The sequence below is a fragment of the Sus scrofa genome, chromosome 2 (assembly GCF_054392235.1).
Source record: "Sus scrofa isolate SSC_HxYL_T2T_F1_AM1 chromosome 2, Sscrofa_HxYL_maternal_Yorkshire_Landrace_v2.0, whole genome shotgun sequence".
Lineage (NCBI taxonomy): Eukaryota > Metazoa > Chordata > Mammalia > Artiodactyla > Suidae > Sus > Sus scrofa.
Genome location: NC_139384.1, coordinates 134,804,273 through 134,829,646, shown reverse-complemented (window position 1 = coordinate 134,829,646; position 25,374 = coordinate 134,804,273). Strand labels below are relative to the sequence as shown.

Here is a 25,374-nt window from a genome sequence, read left to right as displayed (position 1 = left end):
CCATTGAACGAGGCCAGGGATTGAACCTACAACCTCATGGTTCCTAGTCAGATTCCTTTCCATTGTGCCACAACGAGAACTCCAATAGCTGCCAGTCTTTGACTATGAGGATCTCAACTTTAAAAATCTCTTACAAAAATATTACATTTTGACAATAAATACATTTTTAATGATGGAAACATTAAGAGTTAAATTAAGTTGCAAAGTTAAATTCTTCTAATTGGGATTACAGTCAAAATAAAGCAATATTAGAGACCTAGAACTCTTTGATATGAGAATAGGATTTTCAAAGAGAAATCTCAAAGTCACATTAGGACTTTTTGAGAATAAAGGGATTTCTCAAGTTAGTAATTTTAAAAGGAAATCACAAAGTAGATATCTTACGTTTCTACAACTGTTAAAGAGGCTACCTTTGGTAATCTCATGCCACTCCAGAAAGCAAAGGAATCTATCTTTGGAAGTTAGCATTTATCACTGAGATTCTGGAATATCACATGGGAAACATATTAATAAGACATTAATAATAAAACAAAATATGTCCATATGCCCTACAAAATAGTAACCATTACTATGAAAATCCAAAGTTAATTATTAGCTAAGATATAGAGTTATACTCTCTAATTTAAACAATAATTTATGGTCCTCTGAAGGGTGAATCACTGAGAGTGGGCAGCAAAGAAAAAGGAAGGTCATGTAATGTGTAGAACACTTGCATGTTAAATTACTTTTGAAATAAACCACTGCCAAAGATTAGGATTTCATCATTTGCCCAAAGCCTATCTTCCTAAAGTCCCTATATAAAAATGTATTATTTACTGGAACTCAAATATTCCATTAAATGTAATACACCAGTTGATGGAATATATGTCAAATAAAACAAAAACAAATTGGCTGGTCCTGAATATAGCATTTTACAGTTTGGTCATATCAACTGTCAATTTAGTTGAGAACATTTACTAAGCATCCATTATGCACCAAGAATTACCCTGCATTTCGTTCCCCAGGCATATATTTTTCGTATTAAAGAATAGAGTACTTCAACCTGAAATTTATGTTTGAAAGAAAGTGTTTTGGAAGCAGCATATTGATTTCACTAAGGTAAGTTGGTTCCCAAAATTTATAGACGAGCACTATGACAAGTTCATCACTATGTATGACAAAACTATAACACAGTATAATGCCTTTGTTATGCAAGTTTATCTTCTCAGATATTTTGATGATTAAAATGATAGATGTCAAAAACACCATATAAAGACTCGAGCTGTTGTACCGCCTAAGAAATAGGCTATGGCAGCCATCCTAGGATTTTTCTCTTAAACAAATCAAAAATGGAAACATAAGGTACTCTCGTAAAGCTGTTTTAGTATGTATCTTCAAGAAGATACCATTCTAAAAATTTTACTTTGTTTTTTATTTCACTGATTCAAGATAATTAATTGAAAACACTTTCATGAAATTTTATTTACAACACTATTAATCTCTATGGGTTTACTATTTCAAAATTTTTCTGACCCTAGTATTATACGGCAATTAATCATGGAAGTTGGAAGCAACAAACATCAATTATATTCCCAAGACATTTAGACTATTCATATGATCATGGTACAAAAGGTATTATACAAATAATTTAAAAAATAAATGAACACATGAATTATTTGTTTGAATCCCAATCCCCCCAAAATGGTTACTACATTTGTCAAATTAACTAAATAAAAATCAATTTACCCTTTACTTTGCAATATGAATATAATTTATAATGAACAGGTAGTTCTGTGAAATGGACATATATTATCCATTTGGTAGAGATCAATCAAGTTATATATAAATATATATAGTCTTTAATACAATCCTTGTGATAGGTTAAGGAAGAATATATGGATCTGCTAATCGAGGAATTACTGCAAAAAAGCAAATACACAAGACTATAATATTGGAATTGGAAGAGTTTGGAATAATCTTAGACTAAATCTAAAGAATACAAAATACATAATAGATGAGAATCAGAGAAGCTTTCTTCATGATATACTATTACATATCAGAATTGTGATGAATAATTATTAATCTATATTTATACATTACATATACACACATATATATGTTCATTTTCATTCATAATATAAATAATAATAATGTCTAATATTTATTGAATGTTTATTATGAACCAGGCACTTGAATTTAAAGTCAAGGTCTTATTCTATCTTCCCCAAACCATTTCAAAATTTTCCTTCTCCATTTTACAATTATACAAACTGAAATTTGGGGAGGTCACAGATCTACAAGGCAGCCCACATACTAATAAAAACCTAAATGTGTCTGACCTCCCATTTGCCCAGAAACTGTTCAAGCACTAATCGTAGCTGTTAAGAATTCCAAGTATAATGGCTACCTCTCTAAAGTCTGAAGATTTCTGAAAAAAAGTGAAACTTCCTAAAATTTTAACACTGAATCAGTGGTTATAGAACAACCATAGAAGTATTATCAATAATTACAGAATAAGTTCAAAATAAATATAAAATATGGGTTTAAAAAAACTCCTACTAACAAGATACTTGTGGAAAACAGGAAGATGAGGCAAATCTCAGTCTAGGTGCTCACTAATTCTTTTTTTTTTTGTGTGTGTGTGTGTCTTTTTGCCTTTTCTTGGGCTGCTGCTATGGCAGATGGAGGTTCACAGGCTGGGGGTTGAATCGGAGCTGCAGCCACCGGCCTACGCCAGAGCCACAGCAATGCGGGATCCGAGCCAAGTCTACGACGTACATCACAGCTCATGGCAACGCCGGATCCTTAACCCACTGAGCAAGGCCAGGGACCGAACCCGCAACCTTATGGTTCCTAGTTAGATTCGTTATCCACTGTGCCACGACAGGAACTCCCTAGGTGCTCACTAATTCTTGCTGAGACAAGTCAAGTGCATAAAAAGCTTCAGTACAATAGAACGATGGCCTCATAGAAAAAGAAAAATGGAGCTGGAGGAATCAGGCTCCCGGACTTCAGACTATATTACAAAGCAACAATCCTCAAAACTGTATGGTACTGGCACCAAGACAGGAATATACATCAGTGGAAGAGTATACAAAGGCCAGAATTAAACCCATGCACCTACAGCCAACTCATCTATGACAAAGGAGGCAAGAATATACAATGGAGAAAAGACAGCCTGTTCAATCAGTGGTGCTGGGAAAACTGGACAGCCCCATGGACAAGAATGAAATTAGAACACTCCTATACACAAAAATAAACTCCAAATGGATTAAAGACCTAGATATAAGACCAGACACTAGAAAACTCTTAGAGGAAAACATAGGCCAAACACTCTCTGACATAAATAGCAGCAACATCTTCTCAGATCCACCTCTCAGTGTAATGACAGTAAAAACAAAAATAAACAGACGGGACCTAATTAAACTTAAAAGTTTCTGCATGGCAAAGGAAACCCTAAACAAAACAAAAAGGCAACACATAGAATGGGAGAAAATATTTGCAAATGAAGCAACTGACAAGGGATTACTCTCCAACATTTATAAACACCTTCTGCAGCTCCATGACAAAAAAACAAACAACCCATCAAAAAATGGGCATAAGATCTAAATAGACAATTCTCCAAAGAATACAGACAGATGGCCAAAAAGTACATGACAAGATGTTCAACATCACTCATTATTAGAGAAATGCAAATCAAAACCACTCTGAGGTACCACCTTACACCAGCCAGAATGGCCATCATCAAAACATCTACAAACAATAAGTGCTGGAGAGGGTGCGGAGAAAAAGGAACCCTATTATACTGTTGGGATTGTAAACTGGTGCAACTACTGGGGAAAACAGTATGGAGATTCCTCAGAAAACTAAAAATGGAACTACCATTCAATCATAGCAATCCCACTCCTGGGCATCTACCCAGAGAAAACCACGACTCGCAAAGACACATGTACTCCAATGTTCACTGCAGCACTATTTGCAATAGCCAAGACGTGGAAACAACCTAAATGCCCATTGAGAGGAGTGGATCAAGAAGAGGTGGTACATATACACAGTGGAATATTACTCAGCCATTAAAAGGAATGAAATACTGGTATTTTTAGCAACATGGTTGGACCTAGAAATTATCATGCTGAGTGAAGTCAGTCAGACAATGAGACACCAACATCAAAAGCTTTCACTGACATGTGGAATCTGAAAAAAGACAGAGTGAACTTCTTTGCAGAACAGATACTGACTCACAGATTTTGAAAAACTTATGGTTTCCAAAGGAGACAGTTCGGGGCTTGGGGGGATGTGCTGGGGTTATGGGATAGAAATCCTATAATATTGGATTGTGATGATCATTGTACAAGTATAAACGTAATAAATTCATTGAGTAATAAAAAAAATTCAAAAAAAGCTTCAGTACAAAAACAGACCACATGAGGACAGCCACATAGGCACAGGTTGCCACTGGCATTCAGAGACCTTAGAAGAGTGAAAGGATCTCCTCAAAGGATCAGTTTGGGGGTGGTTGGGAAATGAGGACTTGTCAAGGTAAGAGAATATTTGATATTGAGACTTATCTTTTATTTATATTTTATTGAGAGGAAAACATTCTTTCAGCCAAATGTCTTAAATATGAAACAAAAACACTAGCTGAAAAGAATGTGAGAGTGAAAAATGTACTAAAAGGGTAGATGTTATATTAAGTGTTCTAATTATGAAAATAACAATAAATAAAGTGGGCAGGGGGAAACTTCTGAAGGTGATGGATACGATTATTGTATTGACTGATGGTTTCACAAATACATACATAGCTCCAAAATCATGAAGGTGTATACATTAACTATCTACCTCTTTTTCTCAATCATATTTCAATAAAGTGTTTACAAAAGTATTAGCTGATGATCCTAGATAAGTAATTAAATAAATCAACTATGAATCACAGAAATGTTTTTGAATAGAAAAGGAGGGTATAATTAGTACCCTACAGATAAAGGAAAACTATTACCAGTTTTAAGTTACTCTTGGTAGGCAAATTCAGAACCCAATCCCTTCTGTCTCATTGCCTTTTGGCTAGTTAGTCTAAGGATCACTACCCTAAACTACAGCCTTGGACTATGCTTGTGCTAAGTGGCAAGTCTGCATTGTGTTGGACATTCCTTTATCTTGAAAATTTATAGATACTATCCTTACACTGGGCTAGATTGTATTGACTATAATAGAGTCTGACAAGGGGAAAGTATATGTAAGTTGTTTGTTTGCTTTGCTTCTTAGGGCCACATCCATGGCATATGGAAGTTCCCAGACTAGAGGTCAAATCAGAGCTAGAGCTGCTGGCCTACACCACAGCCACAGCAATGCCAGATCCGAGCTGCATTTGCAAACTGCAATGCTGAATCCTTAACCCACTGAGCCAGGCCAGAGATCCAACCTGTGTTCTCATGTATACTAGTCGGGTTCATTACCATTGAGCCACAACAGGAACTCCCAAAGGTATTAAAGAGAGTGGCATCTGCAAAGGTATGAAAGTTGGAGCTAATAACCAACACTCAGAAAATTAGGCACATTCCAGATTAATTGGTGCACACATTTTTAAGGCAAAAGATATATTTCAGAAAGTGTCTTTAAATTAATTTTAAAAGCCTTGAAAATCAGGCTAATGAGATTATTTTTTAGTCTTTATTAAAATAAAAAGCTTACTTATTTAATCATTATAATAATGCTGAAAAGTGAGTTTTATTACTATCCCTATTTTACTGAGGATAAAACTAAAGCCCAGAGAGGCTAAATAATTTAAGGTCACATTGCTATAAAGTTGTAGAGCCAAGATTCTAATCCAGGATGTTTACTGGGACTTTTCTCTTTAGAAAACAACATTATTAGAACTGAGTTTTTGTATAAATAACATATGGATCCTCTGTTAGACATCAAGAGAAGGACTAGATTGTCCAAGCATTTTTTTTTTAAAGAACGAAATGAGGGAAAGATTAAAATCTTAAAACCGGATTGAGAGGTGTTATGCACATCGTATTTCAAGATAAAGCTAATTATGCACACATCAATTTAAAATACATTTTTCTATTTTGTTTCATCTTGGAGAGTACACTTCATGATGACAGGAATCTCAGAACTGACGGTAATATGTTAACAAATACTTGAAACACATATGCCCAGCTTGAAACACTAACCTGGACTGCTGAATGACAGGTGAAATTCCCAATGGAATGTAAATAATTGGGAAGACGAACAACAAATAAACTTTATTTTTAACCAAACAGAAGCACTCTGTTCATCATTTTCCTAAATTAGCAAAATTGCTCTTAATACTATTATGTAATGATGTGCGTTGCTGTCCTATTGATTTAAAATGTAAACAGTAAAAAAAAAGTTAAGGCTACTTCAATAAGAAAATATATTCCATCAAGCACAGGAGTGGAATCGACTGATATGTCTTATTTAGCATTCCAGAGTCTACTGATTTTTAAATTCAACAATTGAACCTTTCATTTTCCATGGGGAAAAGGTAAACACATTATTGTTTTATTTTAGAGAATACTTCTGAGAGACTGGGGACAGCACAAGGTCAGTCTGGTGGGGTGGAAAGGCTAGGAGCTTGGATTCGAACAGGACCTATTTCAGCCCCTCTCTGCCTTGATCTTGATGGAAATTACCTCTGCCCTTTCCTTCTCTTTTACCATTCATCAGGGACCTTCTATCCTGTAGTGAAATGATCTATTTGCATGTCTTTCTTTTAGTATATTCACTGCCGGAGAGAGGAGGCCTTGTTCATTGCTGTACTTTCACTGTGGCACAGGGTGCGTCATGGTCCATAACAGGTATTTACTGTGTTGAATTAGACCAATAACTAAAATCAGGATAACCTTTGAAACTATCAACAAATCTCCAGCATGCCTGGGTTAAATGTCTAAATTGATTACAGGTGGTGGGCCAAAGCATCTGAGAACACTCCCTAACATCAGGCAACTAATGGATAACCTCGAGAATGGTGCCAGGCACATGAGAGGTAGTTTCCAGTAGAACAACAAATAACATCATTCTAAAGCATCCACCAACCTCCAGAGTTGTCTTTGTGCCAGGCGACTAATCTTTAGCCTTGGCAGTTGAACATGCCCAAATCTCATGAGATTTACAAACAACTATAATGCCATTCCTGACAGTTATTTCATCCTAGATAGTTATTTTATTTTTAGATCTGTTTCCAGTCATGTTCCACAAAGTAAATTCCCCTTTTTCTCAGAACAGATACTCACTAAGATGTACAAGCCAATGAAAAACAAAATAAAGTCTACCCCTGTGAGCTTGCCTAGTCCCTGTCAGGCTTAATAAAATACTTTCAGGAGACAAGTGTGACTCATTGCTTCCTACCTGGTTTGCCAGGCTCTGGCAATTTTTAGAACCCTCAGATGGAATGGCAGATTGTATTTTCTAAGCAAGGTAACACACACACACACACACACACACACACACAAACACACATCCCTTCTTGTATACCTCTATAAAAATGTGACAGCAATCCTCCAGTGAAATGTTCCCTCACGATAAACCTGGGTGGACCTTTGTAACTGCCTCGGTCACTAATACGTAGAGGAAGTGGTGCTCAATGACTTCTGGGACTAGACAATAAAAAGCAAAATGATCTCAGAATGGCTCACCCTCTAACTTGAGACACTTACTCTCGGAGCCCAGCTACTATGTCATGAGAAATCCAAGGCTAAATGAATAGAACCCATGTGGGCATACCAATCAATAGCTATAGCAGGCTCCTAGATCTGTGAGTGAATGAGGCTGCAGATAATTCCAACCTCCAATGTTTGAAACTTGCAGCTGAGATCCACAGAAACCACAAGAGATAATGGATGATTATGGCTGTTTTAAGCCACCAAATTTTGGAAAGATTTGTTAAGCAGCAAAAGATGATGAAAATTGATTTGGCAGGATGCTTAGCCTTTGGAGTTCAGTTCACAACCGGGTTTAAGGCAATCACAGACCTCTCACACTCTTTAGGCAATTTTTTATTTAGAAACTATCTGGAATTAACCACTGTGAAATTAATATCCCCATACCAAATAATACCATTAGGGAAGAAATAAGAAAATCATAATGTACTGTACTGAATATCTTACCTGTTTGGTAAAAGATTGTAGATTGTTTTTTAAAGACCTGCACAGTATTTCCCCTTCTATGTTTTCAACTATACTTCCCTGACAGGGTTTGAAGAACATATTTCTGTTCTCATTGTTTGTTTTATTTTTTACATTTTTTTGATGACTGCACCCACACATTATGGAAGTTCCCAGACCAGGGACTGAATCTAAGCCACAACTGCAGCAATGCTGGACCCTTTAACCCACTGCACAGGGCTAGGGATTTAACTTATACCTCCATGGTGACCTGAGACACTGAAGTCAGATTCTTAACCCATTGTGCCACACCAGGCATTCCTGTTTTCTTTTGTAAAACATATTTCTTTTCATTTTTAATGAAACATGGATTTTTTTTTTTTTTGGCAGAAAATGCACAACACTGTAAACTGCAGCTCCTTCTACTCCTTACTGTCTCACATTAAAGGCTTTCCCATTTATTTGATTTTAAGTTTTTCTATAACAACCCTGATTCCATTCAAATTATTTGACTGATAAAAATATTCCTCAGAAACACACCTTTGTTCACTCAGTTTTCACTCTTAGAAATCCCCCTCCATCACTTTTTTTTTTTTTTTTTTTTTTTTTTTTTATCTTTTTAGGGCCATACCTGCAGGATATGGCATATGGAAGTTCCCAAGGCAGGGGTCAAACCAGAGCTGTAGCTGCTGGCCTATACCACAGCCACAGCAATGCCAGATCCAAGCTTCAACTGCGACCTACGCCACAGCTCACAGCAATGCTAGATCCTTAACCCACTGAGCAAGGCCAGGGATTGAACCCAGGTCCTTCTGGATTCATTACCACTGAACCACCATGGCAACTCCTACACTACTTCTTAAACCTATGGCCATTTCAAACCTATGGCTCTCTGCCCAGTGATCCACCAACAAACACATCTAAAAATATTCTACAGATTCATCCTAGAACATGCCAGCTGGAAAATCTCATTCCTATATGCTAAAGAGCATACTCCAGAAGTCAAAATAAGTCCATTCCCTTTCTGAATTATTTACCTTCTTTTTAATATGCTTCAGTTTTCCTATCTATAAAATGAGGATAAGAGTTTTGTTTTGTTTTGTTTTTCGTCTTTTTGCCTTTTTCTAAGGCTGCTCCCATGGCATATGGAGGTTCCAGGCTAGGGGTCAAATGGGAGCTGTAGCTGCCGGCCTATGCCAGAGCAATAGCAACACGGCATCCGAACTGCAAAGGCTAAGGAAAAATTTTTTTTAAAACAATGGTATTTTAGTTATAGAAAAGAATCTCATCACTATTCTAAGATTCTAAGGAAAATAACATTGAGGTGCTTTATCTTAAAATCAGTGACATATGAGGTATCACAAGGAAACTTACTCTGTAAGAGTGAAAAAGTTTAGATGTTAATGGTTTTTAAAATTATTTTCATTTGTAGCTATACTATATGAGGGTAGTATAATATACCATCCCTAAAATAAAAATTTTGTCAAGAATCAACTATTTTAGAAGGTCCATATAAAATAGTTATTCAGAGGTAAGAGATTAATCTAAAATTGAGACAAAGCTCTATAAATAGATACTGGTGTTCATACATGTCATACATGTACCATGTATCACAGAGAATAACTAAATATTTTCAAATAGAAACATAGTTAATTATATTATGGCTTATTTTATTAATGTAATACTATATAACATTAAACTGTTTACAGAGGTTTATAGTAATTCAGAAAATACTGAAAGTATAATGTTCAGTGAGGAAGAAATAACTAAAGCATATACATAGTAAGAACATAATACAGCAAATTTATGCATAGCATAATAACTGGGGGGTATACGAGATTCTTTGGATTATGCGTGTCTAGCTGATCTTTTCATTATTTTCTGTTATTTTACCAAATATTTTATAATGAAAAGTATATCTTATAATGAAATGTTTTAAAATGAATTTCATTTTTCTTCTTATCCTCTCTTTCCCCTTTCTCTTCTCTTTTTGTCATTCACAAGTTAGCATACCAATTAAGATTTTGGTTTCTGAATTTCACAAGAATTGGGTTTATATTACACATCAGCCACTTCCTCACAGTGCAAATTTATGGAAGTTGGTAACTTCCTAGGTTTCCGAAGAGATACAAATTACCCTAACAATAGCATCTCCATCTCAGAGGTAACACTTATAAAGCTCTGGGCATGATGCCTGCCACATGGCCATCACTCAACAGATGAGAGCTGTTACTTTGCAGTTTCTTGCCTATCATCTGTCATTTCTCCTTCTATGTCCTTCTTTACCTCTCTTATGAGAAGTTTGGTATTGTTAACAGAGGAAGAAGGCACATCAAACATTACCTAGCCAAAGCAAACATTTGTGTGTTCTTTAATGTTGCACTGACTTGCATAAAAAGATTTGAGACAGTTCCAGGGAGTGGTGATCATGACATGGTATTTCCCGAAAATATCACGAAGAGGTCAGTGTTTCAAAATAGAAGAAACCCACACAACTCAGAATTATCTGGAAGAAAACAGTGGTATTATTGGTATTATTTCTTTTTTCCTATTCTATTTTCTCAAATCTGAACTAATGTGCTCATCAAGTTACTGTCCATGAGGAGGATGGATCAGCCAAGGTCACCTCTAGACCTCAACAAAACAGTTTCTCGAGCTTCTACATTCTTCAGTTTGCAGTCTTTGCTCACTGAGATTTCATATGCTATGACTTCTCAATATGAAAACTGCAGGGGTTTAAACAAGGACATTTGAGATGAAAATACAAAAGCCTTTTGGCTTGGATTTCTTTGTTAAAATTTCAAAGTATATTCTTGGAACACCTACTGCTTCTGTCTGTACACAGAGCTATAAATAGTTATATGTGAATCATATTTGTGTGAATTCACAAGAATATGCCACTATTCACCCATTTTGAACCATTTCTTGGAATTCACTAATGCTTAAAGGAGAAAAAAAAAAAAAAAAAAAAGAATCTGCCAGCATAAGTAAACCAAATCACTTAAAATCAGTGTATTAGTCAGAGAAACATAACAAATTGGATGCTTACAGAGAGAAAAATAGAAGGATTATAAGGAATTGGCTTAGGTAACTCTGGAAGCTAAGAAGTCTCAAGACCTGTAGTCTGCAAACTGGAGATGCTGGAAAGCCTAGAGTATAGCTGCGTGGCAAGTCTGAAGGCCTGGCAACCAAGACAGCTAACAAGTGTAGGCCCCAGTTCAAGAGCCAACAGACTCAAGACCCAAGTAAAGCCAATGGTTCGATTAAATATCGCAGGCAGTAAAAGATCAATGTCCCAGCTGAAACAGTCATGTATTTTAAAATGCAGTAATAAGTTTCTGATTTTTTCCAGGCAAAAATATAAGAACAAAGTAGCGGCATGACTACTCATGAATGAAGTACAGATAGCTCAATTAAGGACAATAACTGGAAAAAGGCAGTGTCTGAGTGAGCACTTTCTGACTATCAGAAAAGACTCTTTTTTATATAAAATATATTTTATATTTTAGCTTTTTCTCTTGGAAAAGTCAATTCTGGGCATTATATTAGCTGCATATATTTTCCCTTCAATTATTTTTTTAACCTTTACAAATAAATTTTATTGTGTACCATGCATACAAAAGGGCACAGAGTATTTGGAATTTTCTCAAAGTGAACACATCAGCAAATAGTTCAAGAAACAGACTATGAATGGCATTCCAGATTACCCCTCTGTAGCTACCTCTCCAAAGTGATGCTCACAAGACTTTCTTCTAATTCCACAGATTCATATTACTTCTTTTGAATCTGTTATACATTAAATGATCTTTTTGTCTGGCTTCTTTTCACTCAACAAAATGAGTAAAATGTGATGAATTCACAAGATTAATCCATACTGTTGCATAGAGTTTATTCTTGTGGCTTTGTAGTAGTCCATCATAAGAATACACCACACTTCACTCATTCTACTTTTTTTTATATCAGTGAATTTATTACATTTATAGTTGTACAATGATCATCACAACCCAATTTCATGCATTCTAAAAATGATGTGCAATTGGGTTACTTCTAATTTGGGGCTCTTTTGAATAATCCTACGATAAACATGTTCCATGTCTTTCAGTAAATATATGAACACGTTCCTTTGGCATATGCCTGGAAGAGGAATTTCTGAGTTTTAATGTATGCATTATGTTCAGCTTTAGCAGATGACATACAGATCAAAGAAGTCATATCAATTCGTATTTCCTTTTTTTTCTTCAGTTAAGACAGCAGATGATTTATTGTACCCATGTTACATTCCACCACAACTAAGAATGTCACAGGTCCAGGGCAAAGAACCAAAAGGGACCATTTTGGCATGAGCGAGCTGGGTCTCACTGTGGTCAAGGCCGTCAGAACAGTGAAAGATGTTTTAGATCGATTGAGACAAGTTCTAGACAGAAGGCATGCAGTCCAACAAATTGTCACTCAGACTTCTACCTCATTTTCTTTTGCACCTCAGCCTATGCATTTGCTTCATCCTCTACTTTGCTCTCATGCTGTGGCGGTTTCTCAGAAGATAGTGGTAAGGCCAAGAGACAATTCATATTTCTACCAACAAGTATATGTGAGTTCTAGATTGCTTCAAGTCCTCACCAATATTCCATAGTGCCTATTTATTTTTCATTTTAACCACTCTGGTGAGTGTTTAGAAATACCATGAAATGGGCCTATTTTTTTTTGCATTTCTCTTTGATTAATGAAATTGGTGGATTTTCATACTTGTTTTTGTCATTTAAATATATTCATGTAAAATGGTCTTTCAGGTCATTTGTATATTTTTAGATGAGGTTGTCTTTTTTGTTATTATTACTGATTTGTTGGAATTAGTTACATATTCTGGAAACAAGTCCTTAAAATTCTTCTCCTTGTATGTGTTTTGCTCTTTCACTCTTTCTACAATTCTTTATTAAACAGTAGTTCGTTTTCACTTAGTCCAAACCACTGTTATTTCCATCATAGAGAATTCTATAGTTTTAAGAATTATCTTTACGTACCACAAGTTTATGAAGATGTTCTATTTTTTCTAAAAGCTACAGTATTTTATATTTCACTTTTATAGCTATAGTCATTCTAATATTTATTTTTAATGATATGAAGATTCAAAATTCATTTATTAATTCTAGTCTATATATTCAATAAACTGAATTTGCTGAAAAAATCCTTTCTCTACAACTTCAGATATTTCGAGCACTAAATTTAGTTATTATGTAAACCTGCATGGATGGAAAATAGATCGGTAGCTTTCAACGGCTGGGTGGGAAGGGGGTGGGAAGTTTTTAAGTATGGATTTGATTAAAAAGGGGCATGAAGAAAGTTTGGGGGTGAGGAAAGCCTGTGTCTTGTTTGAGTGTTACTTACATAACAGATGAATTTGTCAATACATATGGATCTGTTCACCAAAAATTGAGCCTCAATGAAACTGAAAATATATATATATTTTTAAATCCCTATGCCCAAGTGCCCAGGCCACACCCCATATCTATATCATCAGAATCTCTGAGAGGGACTCAGACATCTATCTATCTATCTATCTATCTATACATATATATACATATTTTTTTCATTGAAGCATGGTTGCTTTGCTTCCATACACACACACACACACACACACACACACACACACACACACACACACACACACATTCTTTTCCTCATATTATCTTCCACCATGGTCTATCCCAAGAGACTGGATATAGTTCTCTGTGCTATATAGTAGGACCTCATTGCTTATCCATTCTAAATGTAATAGCTTGCATCTATTAATCCTAATCAATATCTCTTAAAGCTTCCCAGGTGCAGCCAAGGTTGAAAACTACTGATCTAAAGAGTACTAGGATTTAATCAAGATATTGAACAGGTTGTGTGTTTTTTCTGTGCTTATTTGCTTATAAATGTCTTTTAAAAATGCCTCCATGTGTGGAAGGAAAAAAAATAAATCAATGGTGTAGACAGCATGTAAAAAATTAGTTATTGTACAAATAAAAAATAGTAAATATTACAGAAAACTTCGATGCTTTATACCAGTGCACTAGGAACAAGTTTATATAGCCTCACTATATTCCTAATCCCATAGGAATAAGGAGTTAGGGATCTTATATTCACAGCATCTATAACAACAACTGATGCATTGTAAGTACTCAATAACTTTGTTGGGTAAAATGGTTTCACATTATTCTAATTAATAATACTGAATTCTTCATTTATAAATAACAGTAAAATATTGGTGTTCGTTATTTATATCCAGGTTCAAAATAATTGTAAATATTGAAGTGCTGTAACTTGAAAAGATACAGGTAATATCTTTGTGAAAGAACTAAGTAAAACTTTTAAAAATTAGAATTGACAAAACTTACAATTTTTTTGCTACAATAACAACATTAACATTTAAGACTCGTCCCATTTAGGAAACGACTACTTTGGGAATTCACAAATTTCTATTTGAAATTTTATAGCATTCTTATACACAGAAAACATATTTTCGAAAGGTCTAACTTAACTCAAAAACTACTAGTTTCCAGAATTCCCATCATGGTGCAGTGGATACAAATCTGACTAGGAACTATGAGGTTTCGGGTTCCATCCCTGACCTTGTTCAGTGGGTTAAGGATCTGGCATTGCTGTGTGCTGTGATGTAGGTCGCAGAGATGGCTTGGATCTGGTGTTGCTGTTTCTGTGGTGTAGGCCAGCAGCTGTAGCTCCAATTGGACCTCTAGCCTGGGAACCTCCATATGCCATGGGTATGGCCCTAAAAAAGCAAAAAGACTAGTTTCCAGTGAGAGGTATTACAATAAAAGTTCTAAAAAAGAGACAGGTTGAATACTCAGTAGGGAGGAAAACCTGGAACTCACCTATCCTTTGTGAATTCAAAAGCTACAATTAGAAAAGAATAACAAAATAAAAAACTTCCTTAAACCAGTTTCTTCCCTATGTCCTCTTAATTGTGTGTGAATATGGCCATTTGCCCAGAAGTGCTCTATTAGCATATGTGGTACCAGCACAACTGCAGCACCACTGAGTAGACACAGCTGTGAAGAAAGTCATATGTTGTATCCTGCTCCAAGGAACACTGGGACCCTGACAGCTTTAGAGAGATTTCAGGATGGACTAAATCATGAGCATAGAAAACTTCAAGATCACCTAAGTCAAAGTGTGTCATGGTTAAGCTGTGTTCTAGATGACTAAACAACTGTCTTCAGAATTCAAATAGTCCTTATGAATTTTTCAAACTAAACAGAACAAACATGTAATATTAAGCCTATGTTTATGATTCTTTGAAAAACAGACTAGACCAAATGCTTTGTAGTGTGGTTTCACAATATCTTTTGATGTATGAATTAATTAGTTTCACAGGATTCATAAATTGGTAGATACAAGGTGTAAATGACCTTCGAGTTCTCTTATTTGTATTCCTCTGGGTGAAATAATTTCAGAACTAGAACAAATGAAATACATAAAGAGAAAGAACCTAAATTTTTATTTAAAAGACAGTATTGGGGAATTTTTGTCAATTATTTGCCTGTAAGTTTAACATGAATACAAATGTTTTGAAATGAAGTATTTTTTTTATTTTTTAAATCCTATATATGCTTCTCTAAGCTTTACTGTCTTTAGCTTAAAAACCACAGAATATATTTGAATTAAGAACAATCACTTCAAAAACTAGGCAAAGTAATACTATTGAAATACTGCTATATAATTTACATTTACTAAATATTAATGTATGACTTATTTTTGTAGAAAAGGGAACAAAGAAATCATTTGACTTCAGGTATGAAAACTGAAGGCAAGTCACCTAATTTGGCAGTCTATTTTACTTGAAATTAGAAATCCAGGAAACTTTAAAAAAAGACCAAGTTATGGAGTTCCCATCGTGGCTGAGTGGAAATGAATCTAACTAGTATCCATGAGGACACAGGTTTGATCCCTGGCCTTGCTCAGTGGGTTAAAGATCCAGCATTGCCATGAGCTGTGGTGCAGGTCACAAACGTGGCTCGGATCTGGTGTTGCTATGGCTGTGGCATAAGCCAGCAGCTACAGCTCTGATTCGACCCCTAGCCTGGGAACCTCCATATGTACCTGTGGGGTCCTAAAAAGACACACAGACACAAAAATATACCAAGGTAAAAGTATTGGAAATCAGTCACCTCAAAAACATGGGTCATATAGAGGGTTGAACTAACATATTCTAATCTTAGTTGTAAAAATTACCTCAAAATTATATATATTTCATAGTTTCTATAATTTTAAAGAGTATGTATATATATATTATACACACACACACACACATTGTTTCTCACAATAAGGCATGAGTACATCAGGTGTTATCCTTACCTCACTAAATGAATTAAACTCGCAAAAGGAAGACAGCATTCAAGCATTATAAGCTGTGGATTCTGCCTACCTTCCCAAACTGACAGGTTAGTAGATATATGATAATGAATGAGTTATTTAACCTCCTTAAGCCTCAATGCCTCATCTGTAAAATGGCAACAACAGGAATTCCTACCTCAATTGATAGGAAGAATTCAGTGAAATAGTATTATAACACAATTGGCGTAGCACCTCTTTTTTTGCAGTCATTACCAATAACATCCCTGTCATCAATATTAGCCAGAGAGTAGCAGAGTTCTTTACTACAGTGAGTTCTGAGCCTGAAATTCAAAGATCCTGCCTCTGGGGTCAATATTCTTCATACTCACCCTGCTGCTTTTAAATTTTACTGAGTTAGTGCAAGAGAAGGTTGTAGCTTTGCACAATGATATTAACAGCTCAAGTACAAATGTCTGCATAGATGAGGGAGGAAATATTAATATGACAGCAGGTAAGACTGAGAACTGTGGCTAGCTGGGAAGCAGAAGCCCAAAGGCTTTCAAATTCAATTTTTTTTCCTCTGGTTTGAAACTGCAATTTATTCCTTTTCCCATTTGACATAATAGTAAGAAAATATTTCCAAACAGGCACTTAAATTCATTGTGATGAAAGCTTCTGGATATTTAACAATATAAGGAGACAAACAAACATATTCAATGGCCAGAAACAATCTGTGTCAACATTCTTTAAAACACAGACTTCAAATCACAGGCATTAACTTCAGCAATTGCCTTTAAGTTGACACAACTGCCCAAGGCATTTGCCTCTGTTCAGATACAGAGACCAAACACAGAACAGAAGTGTTGCATTTTGGCAGACAAGAGGCATACTAGAAAGTCTATTACAGTTTTGTCCACGCAAGCTTTCTCTTCTTGTGCTCATGTTTTTTTCTTGCAGCCACTCACACAGTCTTTTGTTCCAGTAAATCTAACAGAATAGTTCCTACAGAGTCAGCACTGGAGTCTAGGCTCCAAGACAATATTCAACTTGCAGTCGCCATTTACATCATCAGCAGTGTGTAACCAATGTGATTATTCCCTATTCCTTCTAATGATTTCTCTAGGCTTCTTAGACATCATTTTCCCGTGGTACTTCTACTGTATGACCTACTCTGCCTTGATTTTCCTTTCTAGTTCCTCCTCATTTCTATTACTGCTAGTATTTTAACTTTCCTTAGGCTCAGCAATTAGATTTCTCCTCTTCTCACCTGTCCTCCCTCCCTAAATGAAACTCATCAGTCCCACTAATTTAAATGCCATCTCTACACAAACAGCCTCTGCCCAGAGCTTTCTTGTGAACTCCACAATCATTTATCTACTACTTGATAGCCTACTTGGTATGTCCACTTGAGTGCCAAAGAGGTAACTCAAACTCACCCTGCACAAAATGGAACTTCTGACTTTTCTTCTCACCATTTTCCCTATCTCAGTAAATGTTTAATCTGTGTCATTAGTTGTTTACTTCAAAAATCATGGGGCCATCCCTGAATTCTCCTTTTCTCTCAAAGGCACGTCTAACCCATTTGCCAAACCTAAACATTTAAAAATGATCTAGATTTTACCACTTCTCACAGCCTTCACTTTTTGCACGATGGCAGGTTACATAAGGATGCACATTCTTTGAGCGTCCTCCCATCAAGAGATAAAGTTTAAATCTCTACCCTGAAATGTGGGTGGGCTCTGCGATTGCTCTGACAAACAGACCATGACAGAAGGGCTGTTGTGCTACTTTCTAGACCTAGGCCTTCAGATACTGTCACCTACTACTTTTGGTTTCCTGGGATGTTTGCCCTTGGAGTTGTAGAGTGCTTTCTAAATAGTCTGAAGAGCATACTAGAAAGACCATGTGGATAGGCCCCAAGACTACATGGAGGAAGAGAGGACCTCAGCTTAGCCCAGATATTTTGATGTCCCTTCCAGTCCATCTACTAGGCATGTATGTGAAGCTGTCTTGGATCCGCCAAATATGCTACCTGCAGAAATTGCCCCAAATGACTCTTGTTTGCTTGCTCTTCATGAAGCAGAACTGCCCAGATGAGACCCCTACCCATAACCTTGACACATAGAAAGGTAACATATAATAAAATGGTTGTTATCATAAGCCACAAAAGTTGAGCAATTTGTTCCAAAGTAACAGATATCCAGAAAAATTATCCTTTCCCAAGGTACCATCATTCCTCTCTGGAATGACTTTAAACTCTTATAACTGATCTCTGAATCCCAACTTGTTCTCTCCATCTTTTTTCCACAAAGTAGCCAGAGTAATCCTTTTAAAAATATACCACTCCTTTTTCAAAGCCCTCCAGTGGATTCCTGTCTCGCAGTGGTAAATTTCTATCTCATGAAGGTTAACGGCCAGGTCCTTCCAGTGGCTCTGACAACCTTATATGATCTGAACCTCCTCTGCATCTGACTACATCTCACCACCATTCATGATACTCACTCCTTCAGCCAAACTGGCTTTACTGGAATTCCTGGACCTCAACAAGCACACTCCCACTGCGTTTCCTACTGTATTTGCATTTACCACTCTCTCTACCTACAACCTATATCCTCACTTGTCACCCACTTGGCTCACTCCTTCATGTCCATCAATCTCTGCCTAAGTGCCATCTTCTAAGAGAAGGCTTCAGTAACCATCATATATAAAATAATATCCCAACATCCCACTCCAGCACACTCTATCACCTATTACTGTTTTATTATTTTTTCATAAATCATGTAGCATAGCCATCTATACTACCAAGTCACTTGTTTATTTTCTGTACCATCACCCTTTTGTATAATTTCATTGGATTGACAGTATTCTTAAGAGCTATACATTTTTAAAACAATTGTTTTTAAATTTATAGAAATACTGTCATGTTTATAACCCCTGGGAATCAATCTTTTATTTAATAATTTATTACTAAGATTTATCCATGTTGTTGCATATTGCTACATATATTCATTTTACCTGTGGCATTATTTGTGAATATACAACAAACTGTCCATCTCCTCTCATCTTGATTGACATTTAGATGGTTTTCAGATTTTAATGTAAAGTGCTATATTGTATATTATTGTAGTTGTCTTCCACTGCCTATGTTAAAGAGTTCCCCTGATAAAATAACTAACAGTATAATTCCTAGGTTATAGGTTATTGAATTATATGATTTTTGATTACTCTTTATATCAGGCCATGTTTCTCCTGAAAATCTTCTAAGCTTCCTCAGTTCCTACCTTATACATCTGGCTCAAATTATTTACCTATGCAGGACTTCTGGTGTTTGCCTTTTCATCAACTATGTTCTCTTTTTCCCACCAACAGCACCCTAATTTTCCCGTGAGAAGTTCACCTCTTTCCCATTTCAACAGTTCAGGTGGGTGTGTCACAATACTAGCTCTAGAAACAGAACTGATTAGGAAAAGCCATTCAATACATCCCATTCTCTTGATCCAAACTGATTGGTTCAAAAATACCCAGGTAGGGCAGTTAAAGATGTCTGCTAGATATTCTGGGAGAAAGAGTTTTATTTGTCTTCTATGGAACGTATCAAAGGGAAGTTCTCATCTCTCAGATTTGGCAGTCAAAAACAGAGTCTTATACACTGGAAATGAAGCAAATCCTGGGAACAGAAAGGCAAGAAACAGTAATGAAGACACAAGACCTTGGTCACATCTTCAGCTCCTCATAAGCCCTATCTGAACCAAATCATATCTCTGGAATTTTAAGCTTTGATAATCCAATAATCTTTACCATTTAATTTTTTATTCATAAAATTCATAAGACATCCTTAATTTTATCTCTAATTGTTCCTTTACAGCAAATCTTCACTCAAATGTGCCCAACCAGGTCCCTTGTTTCCAAACACTCCCCTGGCATTTACTATTTTCTACTTTGTATCTAGAAAATCCTCACACATTAAAGCCCTTTTCCTATTTATGAACCCTTTCCTGATCACAATGAGTCATCATATGGCATCATAGTACTTTTCTGTACTCCTTTGTGGGTAAAAATTCTATTTTTGTCAGCTCTTTTGGAGTCTTATGTTCAAATAGACATATTCTGGTATTTGTAGTATGCCTGTCCACTTGTCCAACTTATAAGCTTTCTGAGTTCATGGACCATGAGTTTTATTTCATTATCTCTTCAAAGACAGGAAATCCTTACCAAATGAACACACTATGCAAAGCATGACCACACTTTCTCCATTGTCTGGTAGCCAAATTCTCAATTCAGTTTCTCAGTTCCCAAAAGACAATATTCCACGTTGAACAAAAAACCCCATAACCCCACCACCTGTTACAACTAAATTAATGAGCCTGCCTTAACATTTGCCCAGCATGGATCTCTTCTCAGCGTATTATACTGGATGCTCTAAAAGTCTGTGTGCTGCTCTTGTGAGTTTTTACAGGTTTAAGATATCCAAGTTTATAAGAGAGAACATTAAAAAAAGCACCTTAATGGTCATGGAAAATACAGTACATAAATGATTGAAAATAGTGTTTTATAATTATACAATAGAAAAACTTAGCACATCTGGAAATATTTACAAACATTCATAAACAGAAAGGAAAATAACCCCTAAAAGCAGGATAGGGATGAGAGAGAGATACAGAATATAAGTGTCAAAACAAGAGTGAAATGAATGAATGTCAGATGACCCAGAGTGGGAAATAAAAATTTCACAGACCAAGGCATCAGAAAAGAGACCTAACACCAGAGGTCTGAGAAGTGGCTGGTGAGGAACCAGTGATGACAGCATTCCAAAAACACTTCACAATTTTCCTAAAATTAGCTGAATCCATCTCAGAAAACATCTACTCAGATGGTTCTGAAAGTTCACCTAGAATATCAGATAGGTAATGTATAAATCTTCTGTGCCAAAAAGCATCAGAATCACTTTAAAAAAAATGTCTACAGTGTTGTATAATCTATTATTGTCAAGGAAAATATAATTCTCACTTTCATATTACCCTGTTTACTACAAAAAAAAAGCGCTATAGCCTCTATGCTATGCTTTACAAGGGAGACAATAAATCAACAAATACTGAACAGCATTTTCTATGAGAATCAATTCCCTTGTTTAGGTGGTGGAGAAAATAGGGAGACTCAGGGATAGAAGTTGATCCTTTATATTATTTTTTTATACAGAACATTAAAAGTCAGTTTTTCTTGAATGATTTTATTTTGGTTTTTCTTTCAAGAAAGACCTTTCCTATAAACATCTCTATCCTTGATGATAACCAATGACAAAGTTCATCTGTGTTTACTGCTCTTTGGAAGAGCAATTCCCCACTAGAAGCACAAACTTACACCTAGGGAGTTTTTTTTTTTTTTTTTTTTTTTCCTCTCTTTCTTCTTAGGGCCACATCTGTGGCATATGGGCATTCCCAGGCTAGGGATCAAATCAGAGCTGTGGCCTACATCACAACCACAGCAACACCAGATTCAAGCCGAGTCTGCAACCTATGCCACAGCTCATGGCAACACTGGATCCTTATCCCACTGAGCAAGGCCAGGGATCAAACCCACATCCTCATGGATACTAGTTGGGTTCTTAACCCCCTGAGCCACAACGGGAATTCCTTCACTTAGGCAGTTTTTAAAAATACTGATCCTTTGGGCTCTATCCCAGCCCTACTGAACAAGACTCTCCCTGGGAAGGACCTGAACACCTATATTTTTTGAAAGCCAGCATAATAGGGTCATGTATTGGCATCTGCAATCCGTGCTGCTTTTGCCCAGCACCTGCTTCCATCTGCATCCACTTCCGGATTCTCCAGGTTTCCTAAAAGATGTCTGACATGCAATTACCTCAAAGCACAAAGCTTGAAATCACTCATCCCAGAGGTGTTGGTGATGCATTAAAAACTGCACAAAAAATGGAGGGTCCCAGTACATTCGTTTAAACTAAAGCTTGTGTCACACTGCATTAGAAATACACCTTGCAACCATGTGAAACTCTGGTCGTTGCCCCTTCTGCAGCTTCATCCAACAGACATGTGGAACCTGAGTGGAAATGGCTGGAAAGGAGAATGGACCTAGACTAGACAGGGCTTTGTCCAAAGAGACACATCCTTTCTCACAGGGCCCTCCTAAAAGTTAGTACTTTGTCCTAATGGTAACATCTCATCAGGCTCTGTGAACTCTGTCTGTGCCAAGCAAATGTGAAAATCATAGTGATAGGGAGGTTAACTGCAAAACCAAGGCAAGGCCCAGTCCCTCAGGTAAAAAGCTCTAGGAAGACTAAACATGTTGTCAGAGGCTATCTTAGACAGTACGGGATGCGCTAATTAAAATACCATATACTAGTTGACTTAAAAAAAAAAAAAATTTCTCACAGCTCTGGAGGTTGTGAAGTCCAAGATCAAGGTCCCAGCAGCTTTAGTGTCTGCTGAGGGGTCTCTTCCTAGTTTGCAGTTGGCAGGCAACCTTCTTGTTGCAATCTCACATGAAGAGAAAGAACAAGCCCTCTGCTCCCTTCTTACAAGGGCGCTAATCTCATCATGAGCACTCCACCCACAGAACCTCATCTAAACCTGTCTTTCAAAGCCCCACCCAGTACTCTCACACTGGGGGTTAGGACTTCGCATAAGGATTGGGGGATGGGGAAACACAAACATTTAGCCCATAATAGGGCCTGAGGCAAGTAGATCATACTTCAGAAAAAATAAATTAGGCCAGAAAGCGAGCAACACAGACTGAGTATCAGATTTTAAATTAAGAGCCAATACTGCCAGTCTGTAGACGCAAGAGTGACATGACAGGCTTATAAGGAATACGTGAGATATTCAACTTAGGACAAGAGATTTATTTCTCTACACCAATTTACAGGACATGGTGAGCATGAAAGCATAACACTCACTGAACTGATAAGCATGAAAGACCAAACACAAACTGTTGAAAAGCTGTTTACTTAGAAATTATGCAGGAGCTGAGCATGCCTTAAGAACAGAAAGAAAAAAAACAACTGAAAGAACTTTGTGAACCACATAAGAAAATCACACTTTTACCAATTTAACACTAATAATCAAAGCATGATACTAAATTAGAGTATAAATACTTTCCTCACTGAATGCATAAAGAATTCCATGCTTGGAAAGCGATTCAAAAAACTGTTGAGTTATTGCTTCCCAAGAGATGAAGTGAGAGGGAAGAAGATGAAGACAGACGAGGGTCTTATAAAATGAATGCCCTTTTAAAATTTAAATTTCATAAAATTTATATCTATAAACTATTTAAAGGTTCATTTTGAAACAAGGGATGAGTGCTTGAATTTACCGCTTTGTTTTTTATGCATGGGTATAACTATTTTCTGAAGTCAATGTTCAGAAATACATCCGATAGCCAATAGCTTATCCGAGTAAAAACAAACAAACAAACAAACAAAAAACCACTGTTCTAAATGGTTGTGAGGCCAAGAAATTCTAAACTGTTGGTAAAAACACAAGCCAAAAGAAAATATATGAAACTCAACAGGATACAAAAGTACATGTCAATCAAGCTATTGTTCCAGAAATATCCACTGGAACTGGATTGAAAGTCACATGCCCCAGTCAACGATGCTGTTTTTATACATTTAACACAGAATATGCCACGATCCATGTTTGAGTAGGCTAAATTAGGCCTTCAAGACTCAAAGGGGAAACTATTCAGTATAAATTGAAATGTCAAAATAGTGTGAAAGATATCCATGTGTGGTGCAATTGAAAAGTTAACTGCACTAGGAGTTCCTCTCGTAATGCAGCAGAAATGAATCTGACTAGGAACCACGAGGTTGCAGGTTCAATCCCTGGCCTCACTCAGTGGGTTAAGGATCCAGCATTGCTGTGAGCTGTGGTGTAGGTCGCAGACGTGGCTCAGATCTCATGCTGCCATGGCCATGGAGCAGGCAGGCAGCTACAGCTCTGATTAGACTAGCTACAGCTAGCCTGGGAACCTCCACATGCCACAGGTGTGACCCTAAAAAGACAAAAAAAAAAAAAAAAAAAAAATTAAGTGCACTAATAATGACTCCAATATTCAAAACAAATCAAATGATACTTTAGAAACATTGGCGTTCAAGACAATAAATGCTAAGGCTTGTAATGCACTTTAGGATTAACGAGCCTTTTTCACAGGAAACACACTTCCTTTTTCTACCATAAAAATCCTTAAGAAGAGAGTATTATTTTATTGTTATTGTATGTTTAAGACTAAGGATTTGCTTGAGGTCTTCCTCGTAGAAAGTAATAGAGAAAGGAGTCAGGGTCCAGCTTTATTTCAATCACCTCTGATCTTTCCAGATCACATTTCTATGAAATGGAAATCTAATCAAACAGAGCAGAACAAGTTCTTTATGAAACTACTAGTTTTGAAATGATTCTTCACATTCAGGTCAAGTTAATCAGATTAGTCAGTCTGGATGGGCTAGCTTCCATGTATGAAACATATCAAGAGTACAGAACCTCAAAATGTCCTTTCATCTCAATGACATTTGTAATTATACCAGTTTAACAATATTTTTCAAGGTTATACCTGGTTTCATTTTGTTTAACCCCCCCCCCCCCCAGTTAACATCTATCATGTGTGAAGAAATTGTAAAGCTCAAGCTTGGTGAGGATTTTTGGCAAAAGGATAAACTTAGGCATTAAATGGATCATCAGTACACTAGATCCCCCCAAACTGTTACAACCTTTCCTGTCCTGCATCCATCTGGACCTACCTCTCAGTTGTAGATGACTAACACAAGCCACTAAAACTTTTTATCTTAATGTGTACTGCAGGGGGCTGTTACCCCAAAATAATCCAAATCCCAAATTACCAAAATATTAAAGGAAGCCTGTACATTTTATTGAGCTTATCTCATTAATATTAAGCAAGAAATCAAGTTCCTTATAAATATTAT

At 36.4% G+C, this 25,374-nt stretch overlaps 1 protein-coding gene and 1 long non-coding RNA gene across 5 annotated transcripts in view; both read right to left on the bottom strand.

The window, feature by feature from the left end:
• Positions 1-25,374, bottom strand: part of PRR16 (proline rich 16) — a 264,562-nt gene that overhangs the window by 160,717 nt on the left and 78,471 nt on the right. The gene's annotated exons all lie outside the window — the stretch shown is intronic.
• On the bottom strand, positions 19,256-22,463 carry LOC146405707 (uncharacterized). Its single transcript, XR_014838671.1, has 2 exons — positions 22,414-22,463; positions 19,256-21,976 (listed from the first exon to the last, which is right to left on the bottom strand). It is a non-coding gene; the product is annotated as an uncharacterized LOC146405707 (long non-coding RNA).